Below are 16,691 nucleotides of genomic sequence, written 5' to 3'. Positions count from 1 at the left end.
AGGATAATAATCCCCAGGAAGGAAAGTTTCTAAGTACAAAGTTACATAATTTTTCCAAAACATCAACATCTCCCACTTACAAATAACTCTTTCAGTATTGCCAGAATGTTCCCAATTTACTTCACTAAATTAGACCATACACCCTAAATAATCTGGCTTTTATTTTGATAATCTTGTGCAAATTCGTTTTGAGTAAAGCCTGTTTTGTCAAATTGCTGAGAACTTTGTCCCTAATTAATTAGTTGAAGTAGAACACGTAGAAGCCTACATATGATAGCCTCTTAAGGGCTACACAGTACTCCAAAATAAAACATAACTGGGTTTTAACTGCAAAATTAGAGCCCAATAGAGACATTTCTAAACCATAAAGTAGCTCAAGAGATAATAAAGACGAAGGGAGAGGGGGTGAAAACTCACAGACTTCCCATTTTGTATTTTTAATGTCAAAAGTTATTTCACATATCTCGTTATTTCTCTTTCAAGAAGTCATCAAAAATATAACATCAGGTTCTGGAGTCCCAGGGACCTAAAGTGTCTCTTAATTCTACAATTTACAGTTTTGATCGTTTTAACTCTGCTTCTTTTACAACAACTGCTGTACTGGGACTTGAGTTCCTAAGGATCGTGACATAGAAGTAGCTGTTCTGAGATTTGCCAGAAAGTTTGTGAGTCTCTTACCAACATCTAAACAGATCTCTAAAATTGGCAATATGTTCCAGTATTGAATTCAAGGTTCTGAACCATTGCATTTAGGAAAGCTCTCATCCCTTAAGTTTGGGAGGTCACTTTTTAGGGGGAACAAGGTGAAAAGAAATTTCAAACCCAAAGCAAATAGCATTTTATGTGAAAGAGTCCAAGGGTAAGAAGTCAAGCATTTTCTTGCCACATCCTCAAGGGAAAAACAAAGTTGTTTCCAAACAAGTGATTGAAAAATGAATAATTGATTTCCTATGCAGATCTGCAGGTAAATCATTTGAACTGAATTTCACACCTCAGTATTTTCAACATTCAATAGGTACATAGTGCATAAAAGTGGGAAGGAGAAATTAAAATGATGATATAGGCACAGGCATATTCAGCAAAGTAATGAAGTTGTGAGTTAAGAACAAAAAGCAAGTTAACAAGAGTGCCTGGAAAAGGGCATAATTAAGAAAAACAAAAGAGATACAGTAGTTCCCTCCTTATCCCTAGTTCTGCTTGCCATGGTTCAGTTACCTGAGGTCAACTATGATCCAAAAATATCACAAACAAAAAGACATTTTGAGAGAGAGAGAGAGAGAGAGAGAGAGAGAGAGAGAGAGAGAGAGAGAGAGAATGCACATTCACTTAACTTTGAGTACCATCTTGTTATAATTGTACTATTTTATTATTAATTATTAATAATTTCTTATTGTGCTCATTGATACATTAAACTGAATCATTGCTATGCCTGTTTGTATGTGCAGGAAAAAAATACAATCTGTGTAGGGTTAGTTACACTCTGAAGTTCCAGGCACCCACTGGGGGTTTTGGAATATATCCCTTGCAGTTAATGAGGGGAGTACTGTCCATAAAATTACAATTACAGCTACTGATAATGAGTCAAGACAGGCCCTATTTCTTAGTGTAATTAAAATATATAGTCACATGTTCAACAAGGTGAAATATTACCTGATATTGAAAACTGGGAAACATTGTGTGGAAAGATACTGTTTTGTTAAGTGATTCAGAGCAGGGTCAAAGTTAAGCTAGGTGGGATTAACTTGAATGAAGGAAAGAGTTGGAAAGAAGATCCCTAAGTAAATGTAGAAAATGGCATATACACTGCCTGCAAAACGAGGATGAATGAAGATTAATGGTCTGCAGTGTTCTTCCTGTGCATCTCAGGAAATGATCTTGCTTTATTTATCTCGGCTGCCACAAAGCAGTAGGACTCAGGCACACAGACACATCCCACATGGCAGGAACAAGCATCTGTTTTCAGAAATAACTCTGTACTCACATTCGAGAAGCATAGTATCTACATATATATGATGGATTGAAATTGCAAGGTAATTATGTTTCTTGATGCCAATTTGTACCTTTTATATGACACTGATTGTGGTTTTGTGCTTTCCTTGATTCTTTTGGGCTAATCTCTTCTCACAATTAAAAACAATCTTAGATATTTACATGTTGCAGATACGTGATATTGAGTGCTATGTCTCGAAAAGCCATCAAAGGGGATCATTAACAGATTCTAAAATGATTACTCTGCTGAAGTGAGCAATCAGTTAAAAATGGACAATATGAAACTGCTATCCTTTATCCATAAAATGATTATCACCCAAAACCTGCAGAATATAGATGATTAGAAAAGCAGGCAAGGCCAAAACCATGCAGTAAGAATTATAACTTGCAAAAAGCTGATATCAGTATCATCTTAGTCCAAATGATATGTGCCAGGAATAAAATTAATCAATTGGGAGATCTTCATTATGCTAGCATATCATCCACCAAGTAATACCTCTTTATAAATTATTTAAAATCCCAGTTTAAATGTAATCCTGAAAGTCAGTGTTCAATTTTCAAAATAAATCACCTGTGTATTATTTCATGGCTTACAGAACATTCGCATGAAAACTATTTCATTTAATCCTTTAAAAACCTGTTGAATAGAAATTATTATCTTTAATATCATTGGAGTAATATGAGGCTGACATAGGTAGCTACCAAAAATGTTTCAGCTAAGAAGTGTAGCAGTTGGAATTCAAGCCAAGTTTCCCTAACTCCATTCATTGATTAAACTGACCAAGTAAAGGTCAAGGCTTGCTTGAAATTAAGGTGGAAATTTTATGACAAGTTATTCAGCAGAAAGATGAGTGTTTGTTGGAGCTGAGGAGATAGTATATGGGGTAAGACCCTGAAGCTGGCATAAATGTGGCATATGTGAAGTATGAAAGATAACTCACGTCTGAGAAATAAAGAGATAATGAAATATTCGGTGCCAGCTGAGTCAGGTGATGTGTACAGAGCCAGATAATGTGATTATTTTTTTTCTTAGGAGTAGTGGTAGCCATTAAAAAGCTTTATTTAAGAAGTGATATAGTAATATGATCAAACGTGGGCACAAAGCAGAGAATGAATTACAATGAAAGAAAAAATAATTGGAGTGAAGTAAAAGGACAGAGGTTTGATTAAACACAAATGTTGAATTATAATGATGCATACTTGAAACCCATATAATGAAATAGTTTAATGTCACTTTGATTAAAAAAATAACTCAGCAACATTTGTTGACCTAAATTTTCTTTTTCTCTATTGTATGTCTTTACCTCCTATGTCATAGATTAGTTCTCTAAGTATACGTGCTTTTATTTCTAGGCTTTTGATTCTATTCCACTGATCTCTGTCTTGGTCTTTATTCCAATGATACACTGTTCTGATTATGTAGCTTGGACGTACAGCTTGAACTCAGAGTGATGGTATCTTGAATCTTGTTCTTTTTCCTCATGATTCTTTTGGCTATTTGAGTTCTTTTGTGGTTCCATACAAATACAGTTTTTTTTCTATTTCTGTAAATAATTTTATTAAGAACAAAATAGGAATTGTATTGAATCTATATATACAGTATTAGGTGAAATAGCCATTTCAAAAACATTGATTGTTCTGATCTATGAGCACAGAATGTCTTTCCATTTTTTCTTCCCTTTCTTTCATCAGTCATATAGTTTTATTGCAACACTATTCACAATAGTCAAGATATAGAAAAGGCACAAGTACCCTATGATGAGTGAATGGATAAAGATGAGGTATATTTACACAGTAGAATATTACTCAGCCATAAAAAAAATATAAAATTTAGCTATTTGAAACAACATGGATTGACCTTGAGGGGATTATACTAAGTGAAACTAGCCAGAAAGAGAAAGACAATACCATATGATATCACTGGTTTCTGGAATATAAAGAAAAAGAGGTAAACAAACAAACAAAAATAAAACTAAAATCCTTAGACTGACAACAGAATGGTGGTTACTGAGGGGAAGGATTAGGAAGGGAATGGGCAGAGTGGCTCTATTGGTTGGTAGTGAATGAGAACTAGAAATCTGGTGGTGGATGTGATATGATATTTAGTTACAAAAGGTGATAAACTGTACACCTACACAGTGTTGTAAACTTATGCTACCTCAATAAAAAGAAATCAAAATAATTAAAAATTCAAAAAATATTAAAAACCAAAGATTTAAATAGTTATCTAAGATAGATGGAAATAAGCATATGTAAATATGTTCAACATCAAATGTCTTTAGGAAATTGCAAATTAAAACAACGAGATATCCCAACACACCAATAGGAATAGCCAAAGTCTGAACCACATACAAAACCATGATGGCAAGGATGTGGAGTAATAGGATATCTTATTCATTGCTGGTAGGAATACAAAATGATAGAGTCGCTTCTGAAGATAGTTTGGCAGTGAAAAGACTATTTTGAGGTAACTTTGTTACATCTCATTACAAGATAGCAACTTATTTTGGGGTGTATTTGGAATGAAGGCTGAATTTTCAGCTCTCCTTATTCTACACTTGCCTGCTAGGGGAGGAAAAAGCAACAGCTAGAGACATAGTATAACTGAAATGGAGGTTCCCTCCATTTTTATATAGAAAGCTCTGCTCATTCAAACAACACAGTGCGGAGTTATGCTTTAGTTAAGTCCAGACGCTCCCTTACTTCAAGCAGCTGAAAACAATTGACAGCTCAATCACATCTCAATCCTAAAATCCCTTTAATCTTGAAATTATTAAAGAAAATTGGGGTGGTAGGAAGGATCGATGGGTCTAAAATTCAGACTTGCCTGGAACCAAGGCAAGGCACTTGAGGAAGCAAGATACACTTCCTCTGGTTACATTTTATAATGCTGCTCACAGGGGAACACTAAAGCTTTAACTCACACTATTTTTTCCACCTGGAATGCCCTTTCTATAGTTCTATAAATTCCTCATGGCACAATCTTATTCATTTTTCAAGGTCACCACATCTGGGATACATTAACTGATAAACCTCTCATTCTCTTTCTTCAGAATTCTGCATTTCTATTTAATCATTTCTGAGTTGTCAGAATACATAAAATATAACATATAGAATGCATTGAATATATGTATATTATGAATATGTATTTAGAAACGTGGAAATACATGTTTTGTGAGCATATTTACACACACACACACGGATTAGCCAAGAGAGCTCTACTCGGAGGAAGAAGCAGAGGGACTTGTCCCTCTAACATCCAGACACTGATCTTGACCGAAATTCCAGCAATTTAACTTTTGGAAGTCTATATAACCCCTCCTGCAATTGTATGCTTAAAGTGTCCAAACACCCTCAGGTTTTCACCTCTTGCCCATGCCACTCTGTCTACTTTGGCATTTCATATCATGTGTCATCACAGATTATAAACTCCATCTTCATTCACTTCTGAACCACATTCAATCCCATGGTGTGTTTTAAATTCTACACATTTTTGCGTACTTGGAAGAGTCATAAAGAGAGTTTATGTCGGCATCACTCAGCCATTCACAGTTTTTGGTGTCTCTAGTTCTGACTCCCTCCCATTTCTGCTCTCACTGCCTCCCTCATTCTCTTCCTATTATTATCCCTGGGAAATCCACATTCTTCTCACTCTATTATTCAAAACAACTAGTTTTTCTCACTTTGATTATTGTGAAATCCAGGGTTTGATTTCCAAGGGTTCAGCAAAGCTAAGGAGCCTCCATTGAAGATGATTCAAGCTGACTCCCATCTTCGAATGCAGTCATGGATGCAGGTGTGAATGCACCCTCTGGGCCACTCATTCCCCACGCTGTGATCACATAAATGCTCACACTGCACTGAAGGCATCAGTGTGCTTCTCTTCATCAACAGAAAACCAACTCATCTGAAAATGTAGCTGTCAGCCTCTGTGTTTGTTGAATGACTGGTTGATAATAACAAATGAATGCACTAATAAGCAAACTGAAATTTCTGTGTACCCATTATCCTAACACATGGCTGGGCTCACATGAACCCTTTATAAACATGCTATGTGGATAGGTACAAAACTAATTTTTGAGAGACTCTATTATTTGTAATACTAGACATATTGTTGCGTATTTGCAAATGTTTATAGATTAACTATTAATGTTCCTGCACACTGTGAAATTATACAAAGTTCCTTAGATATCATGATCAGTTAGAATTTATTCAGTTCTTTGTGTTAAGAAAGATTTAAATAGACTAACACCCTGCTGTCCTAAACATTATCAAATATGTGCCTCTTGCTTGGAATTGTTTGCAATCTGTGATAATCCAATTTTAGATAAGTGTCACATAATAAAAATGATAGTCACACTGTTACTGGTTTTATTAATGCAGTCTGAGTCAGAAGAAGGAGATGAATTACTTTAAAGAGAAATAACATGATCTATAAGCCCAAATAGAGGGAAGACCAAGATAAAATGGCCTTAGGTTTAATCCTTAGAAGAATGACATTTCAGAGTATGAGCCTGTTGCCCCATAAGTTAACAATATTCACCTAGAAACTTTATTTTCTTTTAAGTCTGCCTTTATTTGGTATCAATACAGCAATGCTTTATGTGAGAGCTTAAATTGTGTTTCTATGAGATTAATGTCAGTTCTAGATAGAGTGGATTTTAAATATGCAATGTGAATTACTCTCAGTTTAAGTTGTCAAAGAGTTAACTGAAGTGTTTCACCAGTGTGCGGGGCAGGTGGGAGAGTATTGAAGGACTCATGTTGATTGACATGGCAATCGGGTCTCATTTTCATCCACAGCACATGTCATTTCTATTTAGAAATACTGGAAGCTAAAATGATGCATATGCCAATCATTTCATATAAAACACAAAAGCAGTTAAGCCGGTTTGGTCCTGTCCCCCAGCTGGAAGGAAAATTAAGGTACAAGAGAAAGGACAGAGGAACTGAAGTGATAGGAACTTGAGTAAGACTCAGTAAGTCAAGGTCTACAACATTGCCCCATGAATAGTCCTGGCATTACTAAATCCCTGAATATTGAATCCCTGTCTATTCCAGACATTGTGTTACAAACTTCTTTTTCATTTTCTCCTTTACAGCTTAGAACAATCCTTTGAGAGGATTATTATTAGCATTCCTCTCCCTTTATATCATGGAACTCTGACATGAGAAATTATTTGTTAATCATTCGAGTAGAAAACAGCATGTAAGAATTCACATGAAAGTTTTAGGGATGTCTGAAACATCAGTGAGATTTCAATGGTGTGTAGAAAAATAAATGGAGCCTGATTGTTTAAAGTCAATCCAGAAAACAAAAATGACAGTAAGAATAAGCTGTGACTGAACAAAGGGAAGAAATATTTCCTATTGGTTTAAAGAGAGTTCATGTTATTTAAGAAAACAGGTTAATTATTGATATTATCTCATTTAACCTTCATTTAATTCTGCAAGTCTATTGTGTCATGATGAATTTACTGTAAGGAAAATAAGGCTTAGGGAAATCAAAGAATTTTGAAAACTCACAAAATTTTTAGTCTCTGTAGAGCAAGTATCCGATCCAGAACAGCAAAAACATATGATATTATGCTTTACATTGGCACTATTCATGTTTATTATTAATGACAAACCACATAAGTGATATAAACAGATTATTTGAAAATAGTGACTATGCCCAAGAATTTGTTGTCTATTGGGCGTTTGGCATTATAGCAGCAGAAGGTAAGATGATAAATAAGAAGACATTATTGTTGCTACTTGGAAGGAATGAAAATATTTTTTGCACAGATGTACAAATGAAACAGCAAATAACTCAAAGCCCAGATAAATAAAAAAAATGTAGGGGAAGAGAAGCATTATCTGAACGTATGAGAGAATACATTTTCTTTCTTTTTTTTTTTAAATAATAAATTTTATTTTTATATTCCCCAAACAATTGCAGCCCCCCCACTCTGACCCCAATCCCTCCCCTCCCGCCCCTGCCCCCCTAAAAGTGTCTCTGGTTCATAGTTTTTTGTTGATTTTGATTTTCACTTTCTTATAGTTATTCATTTTCCTGGTCCCTTATTTAAGTTTTCTAGATTCCTGCTATGAGTGAGACCATCCGGTATTTTTCTTTTTCTTTTTGGCTTATTTCGCTGAGCATGATCCCTTCCAGCACCATCCATTTTCGATGAGAAAATTTAGCCAAAGCAATTTTCAGAGTAAGGTATCCTATGAGAAGACTGTCAGAGTCACTCATTATCCAGAAAGTAACATTATTAGGCACTTTGTGAATTTGGTTCAAAATACAGATACTAAAAGAATGAAGAAAGAAAGAAGAAGAATTTTAGAGTATCTTAAATTACATGGCAAAAAGGTTATAATTGATCTACTAGGTAAAATACAGGTACCAAATAAGATACTTGTAAAGTTTCCTTAAAATACCTTTTAAGACCTTTGGAGGACAAGGCTCCTGCCCCTATCCTTGAGAATTTTGCTCAGATTGACCCAGGGAATAATGCAGACATTGGAATTAAACATGAACTTAAAGATCATAAGTAAAGGAAAATGGTTAATAGGCATTGGAACCTTCTGGGAGAACTGAGTGGACTACTTCAGGTTCGGTGCTAATGATCTGTAAGAGGGTGTAGACAGCATGTTAATGACATTTTTTGATAACATTAAATCAGGAGAAGCTGAAACATAACTCAGATCAGAAAAAAAAAATACCTGTTATAAGAATGGCTATGAGGAAGTTATGAACAGGAAGGTAATAATAAAATAGCATCTACAATTACAAAATTCTAAGATAGATTTTTTAAAAAGTTCCTTAAAAAAGATTTATTTTTATTTATTTGTGCATACAAGAACTGGGGTGTAGGCCAGAGGTGTGGAGGGTGAAAAGATTCACCAGAGACAGAGTGGGGACAGAGTGGGGAGACAGAGTGGGGAGCGGAACAGAGGGGATCTACTGAAATACACTGCTGAAGGGAGCAGCAGGAGAGACAGGAGAAGTCTGCTGTGCCATGTGGGTAGCGCCCTGGCTTGGAATCAAACTCATGCTGCAGTGGCTGGCATTGGCTTGATAGCGCTGAGACTTAACACCTGCACCACCAGAGAGGCCCATAAGATAGATTTTTAAAATAACCCAGGTAGAGGATATCAATGAATGAATAACTGGAACTGCCCCGGAGCAAAGATTATAAAACAAATAATCTATAGGACACATGCATGTGCATACTCTACATGACCCAGTCTGGGTATAGAGATTATTGGTTCTTAGAAGATATATATTTTGGAGGTTCATGAAGAGCTAGTGTCTGTTTTGGAAACTACTAAAATCAGCGAGGTCACTGGAAAAAGGGGCATCATTCATGCAGATGTATGCATGGATTCCAGGCCTGTAAAGTAAGAACACTGGTTTTCAGTATAATCTTTTGTGCTCAAAGAGAGAATTATAACCTGCTAGAAGGATATAGCATCATAAACATCACTGTGCTTCCATATTATGATAAATTGATACCTGAAAAGGAGAGAAAAATAGATAGACTCATTTATACAGATAGAGAAAGCAGAATGGATGACTTCTCCAAAAGTCCTTAAGGACAAAAAATAGTATCATTAAATTCCAACTGAAAAGGCTTTCTTTTTTAACTACAGATTTTTTTTTAACTTCTCTTCCCATACATGTAACTGTAGTGACAAGCATTATCAAGCAACTGGCGTTTCACAAAGAAATACTATTTTATTATTTATAATAACTAAGCACTGCAATTAAGAATAAAGTTTCTGAAACTAAATATGAACTCAAATACCAGCTCAAAAATTTTTTAATAATGTGATTTTTTTCATGTAATTGAAAATGTGCCACATAATGTTTATATCTATACATTAACATTATTACTTCAAAGACTTCTGGGTTAAATAAGAAAACATCCATAAAACATTTAACATAATTTCTGAAATAATATGGATGTTAAATAATATACAGATTGTTTTTGCTAAACATAAACTCATCAAATATTATTGGTCGGAAGAGATTTCAATGATAATAAGTTCAGCCTCCCCAGTTTGTAGACTTCTATATATTTTATTAAAGAATCATAAAATAGAATTAAAATCACTTTCTTAAGATTATGGGGATACTTGGCGAAAGAATGGGGAAGCAATTTAGTTGTCATAATTTCTTATTCAGGAAGATCATATGCCTGTATTAGGATACATTTCACAGTGATAAATATGGATAATTTTCTTTTTTTCTTTTTTAAAGATTTATTTATTTATACAAGCACTGGGTATAGTCAGAAGCACGAGAGGGTGAGAGAATTCACCAGAGCCAGAGTGGGGAACAGAATAGGCAGACTGACGAAATACACTGCTGAGGGGCGCAGCGGGCACCGCAGGAGAGGTCTGCGCGCCATGTGGGACCCTCACCTGCGGCTAGGGATCAAACCTGCACTGCAGAGGCTGTGGGCAGCTTCGCAGCCCAGCACTCAACCGCTGCGCCACCAGGGGAGGCCAATATGGATAATTTTAGAAAGTTATGAATTTCATTTTCTCCATGGGTTCTTATCTTCTGCCCCATCACTCATTTGCTTAAAATCTTCAAGGCAAAATATCCACTTATTAACTTCAGGATCATCTTTCTTTTTATTCAGACTCACCTGGGATGTAGTTTATAGGATGATACCATCTTTCCAAGATTGTCTGAACAGCTATATTAAGTGACTTTTTGATGAAATTAATCATCCAAGAAGCTGCATCTTTAGTCTGTCATCAAGGTGGAACATTTTGTTTCAATGAACAAATCCATAAATATTTGGACCAGACAAGATGGAAATGCATTCATCAGTCACGTTTCCATTGATTAGAGATAGAGACACCAGCTGGGTAAATAAAGTCATTGATCTCAGGTCTCTAACTAAGCATTTAAGCATTGTCGATGCCTGGGGAAAAACAAGAAATTTGGTCAATTTCCCAGAAATTTCCAAATTTGTTTGTTTCTTACAGCTAGATAAAGCATGTGATGTTTCAAAAACATTCAGATTTGATCAATAGGTTTTCTCTTGAGAAACCAGAAATGTTTATTTCAAGCAGGTAAAGTCCTACTTTATTGAATTTTAGTCACTTTTAAATATTCATATAAATCTGTTTAATCTGTCATGTTCCATTTACAGATATTACATTAGAGGTAATTGAAAGGATGAGGGTGGGGTCACAGTGGCAACCTTGAGATACGCATGTTTCTATTAGTATCTTGTTATTTTCATCATTCTAATTACAATTACATTTAGCAATGAAATTACATGTTGTCATTCCCTTTAGAACCCAAGTTTCCTTCCTCTATTTTATATAAGCTTATAGTTGAGCCTAAGTATTCAGTCCATTTAAATTATCACTTTATTTCTCTAGGTAGATTTTTTTTTGTAAAATCACCGATATTTTTGAACACTTCCTCATTCAGAGTTGAGCACTGATGGGCCTAAGGTGAGGACCTTGAGCCTGGCTAAAAGTCCAGATGAGAGCAGGGATAGTAAACTAATCTTATCTCTTGTGCCACCTCTAATAAATTGGCAGTGTTTGCCTGAAAAAGTTTGTTAAGGATTCTATGGCTCAGGTAAGGTGAGAAAGAAATAAAGAAGTAGATGAGCAATATCTGTGAGATGATACAGGGATAGCAATGCAAGTCTTAGGTATTTTACTTTTTCAGGCTAGTAGATCAATAAATAATAGGAGAAAAGCTCACAAGTCAGTGGTCAAATGTGGTTGGGAGACTTGTTAATGGAGACTTGTTAAATGGAGACTTGTTAATATGATAGAATTGATATTAAGTTGATACACGGCTCATTGCAAAGAGAAGGATTAAAAACAGGACCGTATATGCACAGCCCAGTCCAGGGCAGCCACGAGGAAAGGCAATGAATGGATTAGACATTATATAGAAAGAGGCAACACACAACCATCCTATTAAAAAGGATGGTTGAGTACAATAAAAAACAAAATGGGGTGTCTCTAGGAACTGAGGGAACAAAAACAAGTTTTGCAAAGAGACAATATGTCACTTCCTTCAAAAGAAAGAATTTAGATAACTAAGGCAGGATACCTGCTGTAGGCTTATGAGGCAAACACTATCACATGGACTTACCTGGACTAAGAAGGAACAGGCTACATTGTCTAGAGATGGACAAAATGGATGACAGGTGGCTGGTCCGTGTCAGGTCCATCTTAATATCCCAACTAGCTTTCCTCAAGCCCCCACTGTTTGGCACCAGTCCAGCAATGGCCAACATTGCTTTCTCCAAGCTTGCCTTTTGAGCAAACACATTTGTAGCTTTTGTTTTGGTAATATACTGCTCTCTTCTCCGAGGCAGATTTTGCAGTTGACACAGTCATTAATTCCACTCCAGGAAAATAAATCTTGCGGGTCCTCTCTCATGGCACAAGGGGTTAAGACAGCACTATGAAGCTATCCGCAGCTACTGCAGCATGAGTTCGATCCCCCACCCAGAGAGCTGACCCACATGGCACAGCAGACCTCTCCTGTCTCGCTCGCTGCTTCCCTCAGCAGTGTATTTCAGCAGATCTGCCTGTTATGCTCCTCACTCAGTCCCTGGTGAATCCTGTCACGCCCCCACATACACACCTCTGGCCTACACCCCAGGTCTTGCATGCATAAATAAATAAATCTTTTTTTTTTTTTTTTTAAAAAAGAAAATATCTTGCCAGGACTGGCAATGTGCAGGTGCATTTCCACTCACCTGGATCAAACCAGAGTCTCCTGAGAATACAATTTGTGCAAACAGCCCTTATCCCATTTGACAACTGGAGGATTTAGCACAAATTGTAGAACCTAGAGCCTACAGTTTAAGACAAGTGGCCTGGAAGAGAGATAAGCACACACTTCTGAGATGCGTGTGGTAATTAGCTCCCAGCAGCATAAAACATTCACTCGAATGATGAATTTTAATTTTATTTCAAAAACCTTTTCAAGGGGAAGGTGTCAGAGCTTAACACTTACTACTAGATTTAACATAAATGGCCACCTGCCAGTTGGAATCTGTTTTCCAATCCTCTGTGATCTAATATATGAAAATGAATTATGTGCTTGAAGATAAAATGAAATCTATAATCTCCTGCACAGTGCTGAAATATTAAATCATGTTAAAGGGGTGAGCAGTGAAGAGAAGAAACACATTGTTGATTTATACATAAATAACAAATACGTCACTCAACCACAGCTCAAGTTAGTGAGCAAAGCATTTGGTTCATATTGCTATGGGGAAAACACGGATTTCTAAAAGTTTAGCTGTGAAGTTCATGATCTGAAGATAAAACTAGTTATGTTTCCAGACAGGAGGACCAAGATGATCAGTCTTGCAGAGAGGGAAAGCTGATGCCTTCGCTTCTTGAGAAGCTCATTGCGGTACCATCACAGACCCATGGGAATGAGCAGGGCTTAGCACTGTTTTTCTGGGAAAGGTATCAAATGGGAAGGGACAGTTGATAACTGCTCTTTAGTGCAACACATTTTTTTTTTATTTGTTTTATTTATTTATGCATACAAGAGCGTGGGGGGTGAGAGGATTCACCAGGCACAGAGTAGGGAACAGAACAGGCAGACTAACTGAAATACACTGCCGAAGGGAGCAGTGGGTGAGACAGGAGAGGTCTGCTGCACCATGTGGCTCAGCTCCCAGGCTGGGGATTGAACTGGAGCTGCAGTCACTGGCGATAGGTTAATAGTGCTGAGACTTAACCTCTTGAGCCACCAGGGAGGCCCCCAGTGCAATATATTCTAAGGCAGTTTAATTATTCACTGGGGCTGTAAGGCCCATACACTTAGCTATACCAAAGTTATATTTTCTATTTGTCTTAGTAGAAGACCCCAGGGATTTGTACTCTCTAATCCAGAATCATTGAAAACCCTTTTTAGTGTTGGATACTTAAGGGTGGAGTTGTATTCCCCCAAAAGCTATGGTAAAATTCTGACACTTCCCCCACACCCGCTGTGTGTGCATATGAGACTGTCTGGAAATAGACTCTTTGTAAATACAATCAAGTTAGGTTGAAGTCATACTGGAAATGAGTGAGTGGGTCCTTAAACCAAAGTAACTGATGTTTTTACAAAAGAGGGAAATTGAAAACATTAAGAGAAACACAGGGGATAAAACAACACAAGAACAGAGACCGAAGATTCATGTGCCCTTTGAAAATCAAGGAACAACAGGGGCTACCAGAAGCGGGAAGAGGCAATGGGGGATGCTTCTTTAAAGCCGTCAAGAGAGGCCATGACCCTTCTGTCCCTCTGCTTAAAGACGCCCACCTCCAGAACTGTGACATAATAAATTTCTATTGTGTTAAGACATCTAATTTGTGGAACTTTGTTACAGAGGACCTACAGCTCCCTTTATTGTAACAAAATACATTGAAAATCCTCAGGGTTTCCCTGGTGGCACAAGGGGTTAAGCACAGCACTATGAAGCTATCCTCAGCCTCTGCAGCATGACTTGGGTCCCGGGCTGGCCCGGGAGCAACCCACATGGCGCAGCAGACCTCTCCTGACTCACCCGCTACTCCCCTCAGCAGTGTATTTCAGTTAATCTTCCCGTTCTGCTCCCCACTCTGTCTCTGGTGGATCTTCTTACCTCCCGTACCTCTGGCCTGTACCCCAGTTATTGAATGCATAAATAAATATATATTTTTAAAAATCCTCAAATATTAAGTAGGTAAATGCAATGCTACTCCTGTGTAAGCTGGAAAGAAAAGACCCAAATTGCCAGCAGAACAGCTCCCAGTCCTGTGGCCAGTAAGAATCCGAGGCCCCTCTGAAACTCTCTCGTGGGCATGAATGTGCACAGGTGAAGCCTTTAATTTTAGTTTAGTTTTTATTTTTTGTTAAGAGATAGGTCCTTTTGACTTTTGAAATAATCCCTGTCTCTCAAATCATTTTGGTAGGGTAGGTTGTTCTCTTTAAAAAACAAAAAAACAACTGAATTCCTGGCAACTTTGTGAACTATCCAACAATACTTGGTGTTTCTCATATTTAGAAATATTGGCATTGGTCAGCATGTAGTCATATCAAATCCACAGGTGAATTTAATTTAAAAATATGAAAATTGCATATAAGAAATTTTAATCAGTACCTAGTACAAATATATCCCTGTTTCCTTATTTTAAATTATTTTAGTAAATGATAGGTTATGCCTGGTATTTTAAAGAATTTACTATCCAGCTATCTTGCTAGAGACGAAACATCTCCCCAAAATACTTCTTAACTCCCAACTTTATATTTTTAGAATGATTTGCATGTGAGGAAGAGGTTGTCTCTAACAAGCTGATATTAATTTGATTTTATTTTTTAAAGATTTATTTTTTATGCGTACAAGAACTGGGGTACAGGCCAGAGGTGTGGGAGGGGATGAGAAGATTCATCAGAGACAGAGAGTGGAACAGATAGGCAGACTGACTGAAATACACTGCCAAAGAGAAGAGCAGGCAAGACAGGAGAGGTCTGCTGCACCATGTGGACAGCTCCCTGGACGGCTGGAGTTCAATATGTATAAACCAAGTATTATTACTATTGCATCAACATCTTTTTACAAAACTGATGAAATGACTTCTAAAACTATGCAGCATTTGAGCAATACTTGCTTTGTGTCAAATATTTCTCTGAGTGTTTCTACATTTTAGAAATCACTTAATCTCATAATGACACAATGAGATAGGGTGGTTATTATTCACATTTTACCACTGAGGAAACAGGTCACAGAGGGTTTGAATAAATTCCCCAAGATCACAGGTGAATGAAGCTCAGAATCCCACCCAGACTGGCTAACAGCTGGAGGCCACATCATCTAATTCTACAAGCTTTTAACAGAATAACATTTAAGGAAATGATATTAGGGAAATAAAAATAAGGAACAGGAAAAATATACAAATTCAGGCTCTAAAGGTCCAGGCATGTCTGAAGACTAGTTCCAAAATTATTGCTTTGAGTTTTTTCAGAGTAAACATACAAACCAACCAAATTTGCTGAAACCATTCAGCTACACAGAGACAACATACTTTAAAAATGTAAGGAATAACAGCTTTTCAAAAATCTTTTCTAAATATTGACTTTGAGAATTAATTCTTCAAATTACAAATGCATTTATTGACCCAGCAATCCTGTTCCAGGCATTTATCTAAAGGATAGAGCTTCACACATGCAGAACTGACTCATAGCCAGGGCTGAAAACAGCTCAAAGATCTGTTAATTGCAGCTAGTAAATAGTGACTCCGCATTCTGTGCACAGACATAAGACAAGCTTGATCATATTCCCAAGTGAAATGAATGAATAAACAACAGCCAGGTCAGAGTATATAACAAGATACTTTGTAAAGCAAATTTAGAAACCAAGTATATCTACTAGTACAGGCATGAAGATACAAAGAAGGATACATAGAAGTCAGAAAAAGTCACCTAAAATTTACATGATGTTATACAATAATATGTTATAAGGCAAGTCACATGAATAGAATAATTTAAAAAGTAACAAAAACCAAAAGTTTTCTTTCTCTTGCATGACATTTAAGCAAATTCCATTGGTTACCCTTTTAAAACATAATGTAATTCTGGCTGCTACTAACAATATCGCTTACTGGTCCTGTGGTCCAAACCACTGCAATCTCATGGCTGGATGGTTACAATAGTTTCTACACTTGAAACTTCAAACCATTTT

The 16,691-nt window shown here is 36.6% G+C and overlaps 1 long non-coding RNA gene across 1 annotated transcript in view; it reads right to left on the bottom strand.

Moving 5' to 3' along the window:
* Positions 1-8,088: 8,088 nt before the first annotated feature.
* LOC119238314 (uncharacterized) overlaps positions 8,089-16,691 on the bottom strand; it is a 29,569-nt gene continuing 20,966 nt past the window's right edge. Inside the window, exons 3-4 of the long non-coding RNA XR_005123538.2 lie at positions 10,635-10,916; positions 8,089-8,285 (exon numbers count right to left, since the gene is read on the bottom strand). This is a non-coding gene — a long non-coding RNA (uncharacterized LOC119238314). The remainder of the gene's footprint in view (positions 8,286-10,634; positions 10,917-16,691) is intronic.

The sequence above is a fragment of the Talpa occidentalis genome, unplaced genomic scaffold (genome assembly GCF_014898055.3).
Source record: "Talpa occidentalis isolate TD23 unplaced genomic scaffold, MPIMG_talOcc4v2.1 talOcc4.11, whole genome shotgun sequence".
Taxonomy (NCBI): domain Eukaryota; kingdom Metazoa; phylum Chordata; class Mammalia; order Eulipotyphla; family Talpidae; genus Talpa; species Talpa occidentalis.
This window is presented reverse-complemented; position numbering and strand designations above follow the sequence as displayed.